Raw genomic sequence first — 16,792 nt, forward strand, 5'->3', positions numbered from 1 at the left:
TTTCTTCCCGAACGCCATCACTCTGCTAAACAAATAATTCCCTCAACACTGTCAAGCTATTCACTAAGTCACTAATATTACTATTAGTCTTCTCATCGTTTCATCACCCATCTCCTCCCACTTATGACTGTTTGACTGTAACTTGTTGCTGTATCCTTATGATTTATATTGATTGTTTCCTAGTATGATTTGATTGCTTATTTGTATCCTATGACTATCATTAAGTGTTGTACCTTATGATTCTTAATGAATGTATCTTTTCTTTTTATGTACACTGAGAGCTTATGCAGAAAAGACAAATTCCTTGTGTGTCCAATCACACTGGGCCAATAAAGAATTGTACTGTACTTGTACTATAAACACATCTCTGTGTGTGTGTGTATTGCATGCAAGAGAATTAGGGAAATGTGGGGTCATGACATTAGACAGTACTATCCCAATTGTTTTGTGGTTGCCAACATATCCTGTAAACTGTCAAAATACTGCTTTTTTTCACCCTGTGCATTGACCCTAGAGAGGAAATTGCTTATCTGACAAGAGCATAGTGAATGTACTTCTAGAGTGCTAAGTCACAATAAAGCAAATTGAACACAATCTGCCTAGTGTGTTGCGAGCAAAAAGTCACAGTCATGGCTAAAAACTAGATTGAAAATTCAGCATTGCATAGCAGATCAAGGGATTTACATACTGCTTCCTTGGGTAGATAATGGAATATATAAATGTAATCCATTAACTGAATTGCAGGGTTTTAATCTCCCATAGCAATCCATTTATAGTCTAATTGATCTTTGCTGCAAAATGAAAACACATTGGCTTGTGAGATAAAAAACAACAACAAAACAACGGGTTGATTTATTTTAAGGCAGTTGATGAAATGCAGCCCCCTAGTGCTGATAGCAGAGATGGATTTCCTGAAATAGAACCCAATTGCTAGAATCTGCAGTGAAAATCCTTGCAATTCTTGTCATGATATAGACCAAGTTATAGATCAGGGAATAGAAGATCCTTCCTGTTGTTGACAAGCTATGGCTCATGATTCAAATAAGCCCAACTTCGTTGTCTAGCAGTTCTCGAAGTTGTGTTTCTAAATCCAGTGGCAAATATTTTTTTACTGTACATTTCATCTCACCAATTTTCACAAAATTAAGTTCTAAAACAAACTGGCTTCATACCTTTGAGAGCCAGTTTGATCTAGTGGTTAAGACATCATGCTAGAAAGCAAGAAACTGTGAGTTCATGTCCTGCTGTAGCTATGAGAACCAGCTGAATGATTTGGGGCCAGTCACTCTCTCTCAGTCTAACTCACCTCACAAGATCGCACCTCACAAGTTGAGGGGAAAAATAAGAGGAGGGAGGTTAATTGGATATGTTTGCTGCTTTGAGTTATTTGTAAAAAATAATAAAAGTAATATATAAACTAAAACAACTTTATTTTGGTCATTTTGTTCAGTTTTTCTCAACTTTGCAAAAGACTCGAAAATTTTGGACATCGGACTCTTCTGTACAGCCATGATACATTCCATATTGATTTCAGCTGAATATTTATAAACTAGTTTTCATGGGCTTGTGGGTCACAACACATCCTGCCAGCATTCGGCACAACTCCAGAAAGTGAAAAGTATGAGTTGCTTGGGGAAAATTTCAGGATGGTTAGGTTTAGAAACGGAAAAAGAAGACTGCAAACTGGTAAAGCTTCTACCCTTTTCCATAATTAGCCTGTGAAACCGCAAAATTTATGACCATTAATTCGGATGGTTTTAAAAGAAAATTGGAAAAATTCTTGGTCAGGTAAGAACAATTGATCTTGAACTCTCAAAGTTAACTAGAAGAAAGTTGACTCTTTTTTTCAATTGTATATTTGTTTTAAGAATTATAGAATAGAATAGAATTTTTATTGGCCAAGTGTGATTGGACACACAAGGAATTTGTCTTGGTGCATATGCTCTCAGTGTACATAAAAGAAAAGATACGTTCATCAAGGTACAACATTTACAACACAATTGATGGTCAATATATCAATATAAATCATAAGGATTGCCAGCAACAAGTTATAGTCATACAGTCATAAGTGGAAAGAGATTGGTGATGGGAACTATGAGACGATTAATAGTAGTGCAGATTCAGTAAATAGTTTGACAGTGTTGAGGGAATTATTTGTTTAGCAGAGTGATGGCCTTCGGGAAAAAACTGTTCTTGTGTCTAGTTGTTCTGGTGTGCAGTGCTCTATAGCGTTGTTTTGAGGGTAGGAGTTGTCTGGATTAAAATATGTTAATTAATTAATATAACTAAAATATGTTTACTCTCTTAATTCAAATATGTTAATTGCACCAAACTAGATAACAGTTCATAATCTTTAGTGATGAGGCCTTCATCTTGTAGTGCATTGTAAAATTAATACATAAGTAAATAAATAAATACTAATCCTCCCTCCAATGAGGGACTGTTTGATGCGGTTGTGGGGCTTATGTACTCTGAAGAACATGATGGCATGCCTGCGGTTCAACAAAAAAACATATAATGATCTGAGATTACAAATACAATCCAATGAGAATATCCAAAAACAATGTAACAGCTTGAACATGATTAGCATTGACAAAACCACCATCAGTCAATTGTAAAAGGTAGCTCTAGTTAGAACGGCTTACAACCTGCATTCTGATATCTTTAACACCATCAAGCATCTGTTTATCTCAGATTCTTGGGAGGGACTCAATAAGTGTATAAAAATGTCAAATCCATCTAAACATCTGGATAATTGTGACACAAACTACAAATAGTACTTACTAAAATGATTACTGAGACAATGGTGGCCTTTTCTTTAATTGTGAGGTAATTCTTAGTTCTTTGCACAAGAAGCATATGACCTGAAGAACATAATCAGAACAAGATTAATCAAGGTTATAGAATTTTAATTACTGATAGAAAGATAGGCAAATGACAAAATTAATTGAAGTTTCCACTTAAACAATTCAGGAAAATCTCTTTGAGGTACTTTAAATACTCGGGTATTTAAAGAATACTGAAATAGCTATATTCGTAGAAGCTACAGCTGGCTTTTATCATGCCCTATGTTGTAATAGTTGCTGCAGTTACAAGTTGTAACTATTTTTTTCCCAATAAAGATAATGGGTATTTCCATCTTTCAATTGGCCTGCAGCATTTCGTTTGATTTTGCATATTCATTGAAATATATCTGCTTTCATTTAAATAGCATAGATGCCATAAAGCTTTCTCTTCAATACATACAAAAGATGATTAGAGGACTGGAGACTAAAGCTTATGATGAATGTTTGCAGGAACTGTGTATATCTAGTCTAACGAAGAGAAGGACTAGGAGTGACATGATAGCAGTCTTCCAATATTTGAAGGGCTATTGCAAAGAAGAATGAGTCTTTAAAGCACCTGAGGTCAATATAGGAGATATTGGATGGAAACTAATCAAAGAGAGATCCAATCTACAATTAAGGAGGAATTTCCTGTCAGTGAGAACAATTAATCAGAGGAAGAAGTTGTGGGTTGCTCCATCGCTGGAAGTTTTTAAGAAGATATTGCACAATCATTTGTCTGAAATGGTAGAGACCTTCCTGCTTAATTGAAGGGTTGGTCTAGGAGACCTCCAAGGTCCCTTCCAACTGTTATTCTATTACATTTAGCACTTAAACACTAAGCACTAGATAGGATAGAAAGAGGAAGACCATCGATTGGTAAGAAGGCAAGGGAAAGATCCTGTAGTAGCTGCTTACGTGACAGAAAAGTAACTCCTTACCCATCATAACAACATAGACGAATCCATTTTCCTCCATTATTCTAATCTTCAGTTTTATGAAATAGAGTAATAAAAGTAAATGTTGGAGGAAACTCCTTATCATTCTATCATCTAGGATATTGTGCCATCTCTTAAGTTCTAGCTGTGGAACAATAAATAAAATCTGCCATAGCATGAATGGAAGTACATAAAGGAGGCAGGAGATGGAGGAAAAAAGAGTTCTATTTATTCAAACCTCTCAATTATCAGAAGTTCATAGGCTAGTCAAAATTAAGTTATACACTGGGCCACAAAAGTAAATCTTCCCACAAATGTTAATTGGTTGAGATTTCTCACATAGTTTGGCTTCCCTCTTCCTTCACAATCACTGTCTGTTGCAAACTTACTTTCCTAAGCAAGAAACTGAAGTTTCCTCAGGGTCATAATGAAAGCAGTCTGAACAGAAATTGAACCTCTTGAGAGGTTCAGATATTTTAATATTTAAGATCTAGCATTCCCTTTGAACCCTTCTTGTATAATTCTTAGAGAGTCACATTAATGCCTCAGTGTTATACAGTCCAGCCAGATTAATCTAACAATAAAATGGAAGTTATTGAGGCTTTATAGGATATTAGAATATGAATTCTGAAAACCAGTTCTATTAGTCTTTAGTCATGTCAACATTTATTTTCCTACTGCATTGCAAAAATAAACCTACGAAAGAAATTACTTCATGTGAAAGAAGTTACAATACAGCAGGGGTGTCAAACTTGATTTCATTGAGGGCTGCATCAGGGTTGTGTTTGACATGGGGGGGGCAGATGGGTGTGGCCAGGATGGGCGTAGCCAGCTCATCATTTGTGTCAGGGGCACCTGTGGTGGCCCAAGTGCTCTGCCAGAGAAAGCGGGCTCCTGAGCTCCATTTTTGGCTGCAATGGCCTCCTGCAACCCTCTCAGCTAAAACGGAGCTTGGGAGGGCCGCATACAGCCCTCCCAATCTCCATTTTTGCTGGCAGAGGCACCACGGGGCAGTCCTTTACTGTTTCCAGGGAAGCCTCATGGGCCAGATCCAAGCACCCTGCGGGCGAGATCCCCCCACCCCCGAGCCTTGAGTTTGATACCCCTGCAATACAGAAACATTAAAGGCATCATCATTTTAAAGGCCCATTATCTGCAAGTAATCTGAATCTCTTAACTGAACCATATTTGGTCTAAGTGTAGTAACAGAATAGCATGACAGATTTCTGCTATAACCAGACAAAGCTAAAGCTACAGCTCTTGTACAAATTGTTCTTGTCTTTATTGTTAGTAATACATGTTGTAACATGGTCTGTTATAATAAAACTACAATACGTATCATATTTTAGTTGGAGCCTAAATCAATTACTTCACTGAATAATGCCAGTTAAAGATACAATAGCTCATAGGTACCAACTATGTTCAGCACCTACAGTAGTGGCCAAAATTGTGGAAACCTTTTGGGAAAAGTGTATTTTCTAAAAATAGCTAGTAACATCACTTTTTTTTGGAGTAGTACCATAAAATTATATATCGATGGAAAGATAATTTAATCAAGAATGTAATGCAATAACTTTTATGAAGGATTTGCTATTAGAATAGAATAGAATAGAATAGAATAGAATTTTTATTGGCCAAGTGTGATTGGACACACAAGGAATTTGTCTTGGTGCATATGCTCTCAGTGTACATAAAAGAAAAGATACGTTCATCAAGGTACAACATTTACAACACAATTGATGATCAATATATCAATATAAATCATAAGGATTGCCAGCAACAAGTTATAGTCATACAGTCATAAGTGGAAAGAGATTGGTGATGGGAACTATGAAACGATTAATAGTAGTGCAGATTCAGTAAATAGTCTGACAGTGTTGAGGGAATTATTTGTTTAGCAGAGTGATGGCCTTCGGGAAAAAACTGTTCTTGTGTCTAGTTGTTCTGGTGTGCAGTGCTCTATAGCGTCGTTTTGAGGGTAGGAGTTGAAACAGTTTATGTCCAGGATGCGAGGATCTGCAAATATTTTCACGGCCCTCTTCTTGATTCGTGCAGTATACAGGTCCTCAATGGAAGGCAAGTTGGTAGCAATTATTTTTCTGCAGTTCTAATTAGCCTCTGAAGTCTGTGTTTTTCTGGTTGGGTTGCAGAACCGAACCAGACAGTTATAGAGGTGCAAATGACAGACTCAATAATTCCTCTGTAGAATTGGATCAGCAGCTCCTTGGGCAGTTTGAGCTTACTGAGTTGGCGCAGAAAGGACATTCTTTGTTGTCCTTTTTAATGATGTTTTGATGTTAGCTGTCCATTTGAGATCTTGCGATATGATAGAACCCAGAAATTTGAAGGTTTCTACTGTTGATACTGTGTTGTCAAGTATTGTGAGAGGTGGAAGTATGGAAGGGTTTTCCTAAAGTCTACCACCATTTCTACGGTTTTGAGTGTGTTCAGTTCCAGATTGTTTTGGTTGCACCACAAGGCTAGTCGTTCGACCTCTCGTCTATATCGGATTCGTCATTGTCTCGAATGAGACCAATCACTGTTGTGTCATCTGCGAACTTCAGTAGCTTAACAAATGGATCATTGGAGATGCAGTCATTGGTATACAGAGAGAGAAGTGGGAGAGCACACAGCCTTGGGGGCCTCTGTGCTAATTGTACAGGTATTTGATGTGCTCTTGCTTATCTTCACCTGCTGCTTCCTGTTTGTTAGGAAGCTTGTGATCCACTTACAAGTCTGTTCCGGTACCTGTAGCTGGTTTAGCTTAGTTAGAAGAATGTCTGGAATGATGGTATTGAATGCTGAACTAAAGTCTACAAAAAGGACCCTTGCATAGGTCTTTGGAGACTCAAGATGTTGTAGGATGTAGTGCAGAGCCATATTAACAGCATCATCTGTTGATCTATTTGCTCGGTATGCAAATTGCAAGGGGTCTAAGAGCGGATTCGTGATGGTTTTCAGGTAGGAAAGCACTAGCCTTTCAAAGGTTTTCATGACTACAGATGTTAGAGCAACTGGTCTGTAGTCATTCAGTTCCTTGATGGTGGGCTTCTTCGGCACTGGGATGATGGTAGAGTGTTTGAAGCAAGAAGGAACATAGCACATCTCTAGTGATTTATTGAAAATATGGGTGAAGATGGGGGCCAATTGGTCAGCACAGACTTTTAAGCAAGAAGGAGTTATCTTGTCTGGGCCTGGAGCTTTTCCTGGCTTTTGTCTGTGAAATAGGTCCTGCACTTCCTTTTCTGTGATCACTAGGGGTTGTGAACCCAATGAAATGGGGTCAGTTGTAGGAGGCTTGGCTGTTGTTGGTGTGTCTGAGATGGGGGTTGTGGAGATAGGTGGCTGTAGTTTCCTTTCAAACCTGCAGTAAAACTCATTCAGGTCATCTGCCAGTTGTTGATTACCTTCAGCCTGGGAAGGAGGTTTGCCATAGCCGGTGATATTTTTAAGAGTTTTCCACATGTTTGCTGGTTCATTTGCTGAAAATTGATTCTTTAGCTTTTCAGAGTAGCTTCTTTTTGCTGCTCTTATCTGCATTTCTGGCCTGATTGTACAGCATTTTATCACCTTTTCTGTAGGCTTCCTCTTTGGAATGTCGTAGCTGCTTAAGTTTAGGTGTAAACCAAGGTTTGTTATTACTGTGTATTCGCAAGTTCCTTGTAGGTACACATAGGTCTTCACAGAAGCTGACATATGATGTTACAGTATCTGTGAGTTCATCCAGGTCTGCAGAGGTATCTTTAAAAATATTCCAATCAGTGCAGTCAAAACATGCCTTTAGCTTTAATTCTGATTCCTCCGTCCAGGTTTTCACTGATTTAATTATTGGTTTTATGGCTTTAAGTCTTTGCCTGTAAGCAGGTACAAGGTGAATCATGCAATGATCAGAGTGTCCTACAGCTGCCCGTGGTAAAGACCGATAGGCATCTTTTAGTGTTGTGTAGCAGTGGTCTAGAGTATTCTTGCCTCTGGTGGGACAATTGACATGCTGAAAGTATTTTGGTAGTTCTTTCCTTAAGTTTGCCTTGTTTAGATCTCCCAAAACAATGGCCAGTGAATCAGGGTGTTTGGCTTCAGCCTCCATGATTTGGTCAGCTAGAGTTCGTAATGCCTCATTTACACAGGCTTGTGGTGGGACATAAACAGCAATTAGAAGAAATGAGGAATAGCAGTTACAGTATAAAGAAGAAAAGTGAAACACGTAGAAAAAACGAGATATACAAAAATTAGCACCATGTCTTTGTTGGGTAAACTTTAGCATGAATTATGGCCTTAGAATGTCTTCCCATAGAGCAGAGATGAAATCCAGCAGGTTCTGACAGATTCTGGAGAACTGGTAGTGGAAATTTTGAGCACTTCAGAGAACGGGTAGTGGAAATTTTGAGTAGTTCGGAGAACCGGCAAATACCACCTCTGGCTGGCCCCAGAGTGGGGTGGGAATGGAGATTTTGCAATATCCTTTCCCCAGGAATGGGGAGGGAATGGAGATTTTGCAGTATCCTTCCCCACCAAGCCACGCCCACCAAGCCACACCACGCCAACCAAGCCACGCCCACAGAACCGGTAGTAAAATAATTTGGATTTCATCAGTGCCATAGAGTGAACCAAGTCTTTTAGTTCTGCAGCTGTTATAATGTGAAACCAAAACTGAATGATTGCTTCTATTAACTGGGTTTTATTGCTGGGTCACTTCTGACTAACAAGTTTATTTAGTCGGCTCCATAGATTTTCAATTGGGTTAAGATCGAGGCTATTCCCAGGCCATTCCAGCAGTGGAATATGATTATCTTGAAACTCCAAAAAAAAGTGATGTTATTAGCTATCAAACCTCAAAAATATACTTTTCCCAAAAGGTTTCCACAATTTTGACCATTACTGTAGCACTAATAGTTCTGTGGAAATCTGATGGCTTCAACGAGTGATGAAATTCAAATTTTTTTACTACCGGTTCTGTGGGTGTGGCTTGGTGGGCATGGCAGGGGAAGGGTACTGCAAAATCTCCACTCCCACCCCACTCTGGGACCAGCCAGAGGTGGTATTTGCCAGTTCTCCGAACTACTCAAAATTTCCACTACTGGTTCTCCAGAACCTGCTGGATTTCACCCCTGGCTTCAACCAACCTTAGCTGCCAACCAAGTGAACAGCCATTATGTTCTCAGCTGCATAGGATCATGCCACCCAATACTGAAATTCACATTTTCAGATCTTTCAGCAAGATAATATAAATATTGCTAAGATATCTGTCACAGTATACGGCTTTCATCTTTAGAATGAAATCCATCAAAAGTATTTACATTCATCTCTAGGGATTCTAAGTCAGTAGAGTTCTCAGTGACATAAATATTAAATATAATATAAATTATTGAAATATTTTAGGAAAATAAGTGAAAAATCATTCCAGTAAAAAAGCTGTTTACCTTTTAATATGTAAAAAAATCATTTTACCAAAATACATACTGTATATAAAATACAGCAATTGTATCAGTTTGATACAACTCCTCTAATATCAACAGTAAGTATATTTGTCAGGCTGTGTTTTCATAGCTTTCTTGCCACCACTGGAAACCACGCAATTTGTTTTATACATGTTTGTCTTCGTCAGACAACAAAACATAGATTTTTTCTTCTTCTAGAAAAAAAGCAACTGTAAATAATGTAACATTCCTTGTCCTTCTTCAAATAACTGTTAAACACTTACCTAATATGATTTCAGCGTGATACTATTTAAATAAATGTTAAAAAGCGTTGAATTATTTTAACTGAAAGTTGGCATCTCATTTGACTAATTTCACTTAATCCATGCTACCACTGAAAGTCATCAGTCATTTGCAGGGCGTGGGGGAGGGGAAATTGTTTGGAGGAATTGTAGGCGATATCAGAACTTTGTCAGAACCCAGTCAGGGCAGGTACAATATTTTGAAGAACGATTGTTTTATCACATAGAGGGGAAGAAATGGCGAACTAAAGATAGATCCACTAATAACAGAGCTGATCATGGCAATTGCATGAAGAGCCCTTGACAGAAGAGTAATCTGTTGCATTTTCAGTTACTAAAATTGTTTATACTCATTGTGATGAAAGGGGAAGTCTTTTCTTTATATATTTATTTTAGTTTTGTTTATTACATTTTTGTTCCTTTTCTATTTTCTATTTTCCTGCACCTTCTATTTTTATGTGTTTATCTTTTTTTTTAGTTTGTATTATTTTATTTAGTGTTGTATGCATAATTTCTAATAAAATTTACTATTATTAAATATAATGTTCTGCCACACAGTGGTGATGGAAATGGACTGGAAGGTTCTATCCAGTGTTTCAGGCCTGAGATAAATAATTATGTGGTTTCCAGATCATGGAACTCCATCAGTCCCAGCCAGTATAGCCAAAACCTATGGGACAGCTAGTCTAATGACAGCAAGAGAGAAACACATATTGGCTACTTCTATTATAGACCATCTCTGACATCCAAGAAGTATGGATAGTGTCCTGTAGTACATGTCTTATTTGTGATGCCACAACGTGAACTGTTTTTGGTACAATTTTTAATTTTAATTAATATTACTTGGCTCGTTGCAATGTACAAGCAGCCAGCCTCAGTGTGATCGAGCACCTTGATCATAAATAGGATTCTTGAGTTATATTCCAAAAGCAAGAATTCATGAAGAAGGTTCATCTCAGTTTTTTAAAAAATGTTGACATGCTCAATTCACATAACCTGTGTGGTTTCCCCTCCCACCACATTTTGAAAAGTGTCTAATAAATGCAAAAGTCCATGATTTCTGTTTATTAATAAACAAAGCAAATACTTCAGCTTTCTAATTAGTAGATACTCGCAAACATTTCCTTACTTAGATTGTTCTCCTCTCTTGCTGTTCATACATTTCTTTTTTATATAATTACCACAATGTTCCCAGATTGTTTCCAAAACAGCAACAACACTGTACTTGTATCCCATCTTAATAAACATCAATGACAAGAAAATGAAATGTTCAGAGTTGAAATTTACTGTAATCTCTCCCGACATAGATAATCTGCAACCAGAGCTGGTATTTAAAGCAGTGGTGCTACAGGCCTATTTCATATTAAAATATTCAAATGATGTAATCCACCCCCCCAATTCAAATCTTTGTTCCATTCAAAGCTTTTATAGCTACTTTATCATTAGTATCAAGCCATTGTCAGACCTGGAAGCCATCTTTTACATTTGGGCCTTCTGTGGGAAAATGTCAGGGTTCCAAGTAACACCCCCAATGAAAAAAACCTCTGAGGCTTGGATTTCCTCAAAGTTACTTTTTATTAGAGATGTCATATTGGCATATCTGGGAAACCCCAAATCTGAAAATTTCCAGGTCTTCCCCACCCAAGTAAAAGTTCAAGTCCCTATCCATACCCTCATGTCCATCATATAGTCCAATCATCCACCGTCCAAACTGGAAACACCTCCCAGTCATCCAACTCCAGGTACCAGGGCAACACGTCCTTGACTCTCTGTGAAAAGAATGTTATTTTGACTACATACTACACATCACCCATACTCTATGCATTTCCTCCCATTTTCCCACAGAAGACTATGTGGTAGGCCTGAAGGCCCAAATGTAAAAGATGGCTTCCAGGTTTTTTTATTGGAGGTGTTACTTGAAACCCTGACAGTCATATTATCGATATGGTTGCAAATTATATTACGGGAGAGTCAAGAAACTGAACAAGACCCATCAGCTCAGACTTGTACCCTACATCATATCACTGTACGGCAATCTGTGGTTCCTGTCAGCTTCTCAGATGTTGACTGCTGAAAAGCAATGGAATATTAAGCAGCCAGTTAAGTAATTGTCTAGTAATTAAATACATGGACAATTTAATTTTGAGTATAAATTCACTGGAGATTATGCTACTGTGCAAGGAAACAATCATCAAACCTGGTTGGCTTTGGTGAGTATCTTCTTCGGAACGTCATCTGGATTTTGGAATGGTGGGATAAGAAGATGGAGCAAGTAATGAAAAACTGTTTCAAGATTAGGAGCTCTCAGGAACATCTTTCTCTGTAGTAATGCCCTGCTTGTAAATTCTCTTGGACCTGGCTTCTATTATATTGCTAGATACCAATGCATCTTCTTGGAGATAATTACATAAGGAAATACATGAAAATCCCATTTTGCAAGCGTTTGCTCTGGTATTGGTTGAATCCATAGAACATACCTTCCTAAGGTATATATTTTGTAAAGATACATGATCCTATTTTGTCACCCTCATTTAAGGTCTTCCAATATAATCAAAGGGGATGCGGTGGCTCAGGGGATAGGACGTTGAGCTTGTCGATCGAAAGGTCGGCAGCTCAGCGGTTCGAATCCCTAGTGCTGTCGTGTAATGGGGTGAGCTCCCATTACTTATCCCAGCTTCTGCCAATCTAGCAGTTTCGAAAGCACGTAAAAATGCAAGTAGAAAAAATAGGGACCACCTTGGTGGGAAGGTAACAGCGTTCCGTGTGCCTTTGGCCTTGAGTCATGCCGGCCACATGACCACGGAGACATCTTCAGACAGCGCTGGCTCTTCGGCTTTGAAACAGAGATGAGCACCGCCCCCTAAAGTTGGCAACAACTAGCATGTATGTGCGAGGGGAACCTTTACCTTTACCTTAATATGATCAAAATGTGTCACATATTCTTTTTTCCCCCCCTTTCTAATTCAGACCCAGAATTCAGATCTTACAATGGGCTGTAAGATTAGAGAGGAAATATTTATGGCTTCTCTGATATAGAAGATTGTTTAATTCCTTTCAAAAGTGACATGGTCTGTAATTTAATTTTAGGGGTTATTTTAAATCATTCCATAGCAGTTTGTGTATGTGGGCGCATATAAGGTCTGCTTCTATCATAAAATAGTTCCACTTCACTTTTCATTAAAAAAAAGAGACAATCCATAATTCCTCAAAATGGTATCGTTGGACAGATAATGAGAGAATCACATAACTGGGAAAGCCATCAAGTCTAACCTTCTGTCCTGCACAGGAAATTAAACCATCAAATCTAACCTTCTGTTCTGTGCAGAAATCCAGAAGCATATATATAGGCAGAAGGTTTTATCACCTCTGCTCGGACACATCCATCAACACTCAGAGTAATTTGGTTTTTTTTTAAAGCTTCTGAAGCTTTTTAAAAAAACCAACCAGAGCCTATTTCTCTTATTCCTGGAATTCCCTATATCAGGGGAGTCACTCAATTTCATTGAGGGCCACATCAAGGTTGTGTTTGACCTCAGGAGGCTGGAGGGCATGGTCAGCTCGATGTCACTTATCAAGGCTTCGTTTTCGGCTGCGACGGCCTCCTGCAGCCCTCTGCCAGCAAAAACATAGCTGAGGGGGATGCACATAGCTTGGGGGGGCCACCTGGGCTCTGTTTTTGGCATTGATGGTCTCCTGAAACCCTTTGCCCACAAAAACAGAGCTCGGGGATCCTGGAATAGGAGGCATCATGTCTGATGGCCTTCCTGAGCTCCGTTTTCGCTGGCAGAGACACCATGGGCTGGTCCTTTGCTATTTCCAGGGCAGCCCCATGGGCCAGATCTAAGCACCGCACCGCAGGCCTTGAGTTTGACATCCCTGCCCTATATGATACTCTGTAGAGTAGAGAAAAAGGTCATTTTGGACAGCGTCCCAGAATTCTCCCACAAGCATGATACAGATAGTCCTCGGCTTATGACCACAATTGAGCCCAAAATTCATGTTGCTAAGTGAGAAATCTGTTAAGTGAGTTTTGCCATACTTTACGACTTTTTTTCCCCCCCAGGTGTTAAAGTGAATCACTGCAGTGGTTAAATTAGTAACACAATTGATAAAACAAGCCTGGCTTTTCCATTGACTTTCCTTGTCAGATGGTTGCCAAAGGTCATCACATGCCCCTCCTCGGACACTACAACCGTCGTAAATATGGATCAGTTCTCAAGCATCTGAATGTAAATCACGTGACCATGGGGATGCTGCAACGGTCATCGGTGTGAAAAATGGCCATAAATCACTTATTTTCAGTGCCTTTGTAACTTTAAACAGTCACTACGTAAACTCTTGTAAGTTGAGGAATACCTATATTATTTAAGAAGATGTAGTACGGTAGCCTTTATTGTCATTGTACATCATATATACAACAAAATTGGTTAAAATTGTATAAAGGTGAAGATCACTCCTTGGATGGGATTTTTAGTGCTTTGCAAAATTTCAGTAGTGTATGCAATCTTCAACTTTCTCACTTGCAGTGCAACAGCGCAGCGGTGCTTCTATCAAACTTGATTTTTCATTGCTCTTGGATAAGTGGAATGGAAAGCAATTTGCTTGGAGAAAGTTTATCCGGGAAGTTCTTTACTCCATGATGTTAATATTCATATCGGAGCCATATCAGATCTTGGGGTTACAAAGATGAGAAATTATATGCACTATATATACTGGCAACTTATTTCTAGAAAAATAAATCACGTATTCTGTACAATGTTCTTTGGTAGACATATTTTATTTACATATTTATTTTGAATAAATAACGTTGCTCTGGGATATATTTTCAATTTAATTGTGTATGTGTGTGTGTGTGTGTGTGTGTGTTCATACTGCACTGCACTGTTCTGGAACACCAATATTGTTCCTGGGATCTGTTGGAGCTACTCTCCTACCTGAGTCACAGCCCCTGAGTGGGCCTACAACTACTGGGATCACTTTGGCCTTGACTTTCCACATCTTCTCCAGTGTCTCCTACATGTTCATCTGGAACTGGAAGTCCCACAAAAAATCATTTGGTCCCACCACGATGGACCAAAGATGCAAAGATGCAGCATTATCTACAATGGAGGAATGATTGGTGAAGCTGATAGACCACGGCTGTCAAACTCACAGCCCATGGACCGGATGCATCATGCGCTGGCCACACCCGTGCCTGGTTTAGTAAAGAGGAAAAAAGTCACAATACGTCATTTGATGCCACGATGATGTGAGTTTGACACCCCTGTGATAGACCTTGCTGAGATGACTAAATTGACACATCCTTGATCAGAAAAAATATAACATTTATCACTGACCAGATGCCTTACAGACTTTTTGCATGAAACACAAATTAAATTTGTGATTTATGGTTTTTGATGATCAGACATTTAAATAATAGAAAGAAGAGGCACATGAGTAAGAGATGAATTCATACTTGAACTGATCATTGCTGTAAATTTTGCTAAAAACTACATTTGCAAATAAATATTTCAGATCAAATATAAGCGCTGTAAAGAAAATGGTAAGCTACCTCTTTTTTCCCCCTATTTTTCTTTTGCTTTTTTTTTTCTTGCACCTTTAGCTTATTCTTTGATTCTTTTTTTTATTTTCTTGTTTCATATTACTTCAGAGGATAATTAGAACTGCAGAAAAAATAATTGCTACCAACTTGCCTTCCATTGAGGACCTGTATACTGCACGAATCAAGAAGAGGGCCGTGAAAATATTTGCAGATCCCTCGCATCCTGGACATAAACTGTTTCAACTCCTACCCTCAAAACGATGCTATAGAGCACTGCACACCAGAACAACTAGACACAAGAACAGTTTTTTCCCGAAGGCCATCACTCTGCTAAACAAATAATTCCCTCACCACTGTCAGACTATTTACTGAATCTGCACTACTATTAATCGTCTCATAGTTCCCATCACCAATCTCTTTCCACTTATGACTGTATGACTATAACTTGTTGCTGGCAATCCTTATGATTTATATTGATATATTGATCATCAATTGTGTTGTAAATGTTGTACCTTGATGAACGTATCTTTTCTTTTATGTACACTGAGAGCATATGCACCAAGACAAATTCCTTGTGTGTCCAATCACACTTGGCCAATAAAATTTTTTATTCTATTCTATTCTATTCTATTCTATTCTATTCTATTCTATTCTATTCTATTCTATTCTATTCTATTCTATATATATATATATATATTCCTATGATATACCATTTTGATATCTGAGCAAATTTAGTTGCCACCTACTTGTTTTGACCTTTGTTATATTCTGTGGGATTTTACTGACTGAATGCTTTGATGTTTTGCCATGTTTATTGCTTTCCTTCTCCTACCCAGGGAGCCTAATATTGAACCAATCACTTGAAAGCATTGTTTAAAAGGTCAGCATTTTATTACTTTCTTAATTCACAGAATAGACAATGACTTTTCTGACATTCTAGTCTTAAAGATAACCGTGTCTATTAAAGCTGCATTTTGAATAAATGAAATCTATTTTCAGTATAAAATATGGGGAACAATACACGTCTTGGTAATGTCGGTTGTTTTTCTAACAATCTGGAACTCCTACTGATGAAACAGAACAAGAACAACTAAAATAAAAGAGATGCTATTATTGCATCTTGCCAAAGACAGCCTAAAACTAATTCTGTATCAACTCCTGTCTTTTGATTATCCCAAACTGCTCTTCCATTTTTCTACTTCATCCTCTAAGTGCTCTCAAACTTCTTTTAATGATGCATTTGATCTTCCTTTTGGCTGCAAGGAAATTAGAATAGAATAGAATAGAATAGAATAGAATAGAATAGAATAGAATAGAATAGAATAGAATAGAACAGAATAACAGAGTTGGAAGGGACCTTGGAGGTCTTCTAGTCCAACCCCCTGCTTAGGCAGGAAACTCTACATCACTTCAGACAAATGGTTATCCAACATCTTAAAAATTTCCAGTGTTGGAGCATTCACAACTTCTGGAGGCAAGTTGCTCCACAGATTAATTGTTCTAACTGTCAGGAAATTTCCCCTTAGTTCTAAGTTGCTTCTTTCCTTGATCAGTTTCCACCCATTGCTTCTTGTCCTGCCTTCAGGTGCTTTGGAGAATAGCTTGACTCCCTCTTCTTTGTGGCAACTCTGAGATAGTGGAACACTGCTATCATATCTCCCCTAATCCTTCTTTTCATCAAACTAGTCATACCCAGTTCCTGCAACCATTCTTTATATATTTTAGCCTCCAGTCCCCTAATCATCTTTGTTGCTCTTCTCTGCACTGT

The sequence above is a fragment of the Ahaetulla prasina genome, chromosome 5 (genome assembly GCF_028640845.1).
Source record: "Ahaetulla prasina isolate Xishuangbanna chromosome 5, ASM2864084v1, whole genome shotgun sequence".
NCBI lineage: Eukaryota > Metazoa > Chordata > Lepidosauria > Squamata > Colubridae > Ahaetulla > Ahaetulla prasina.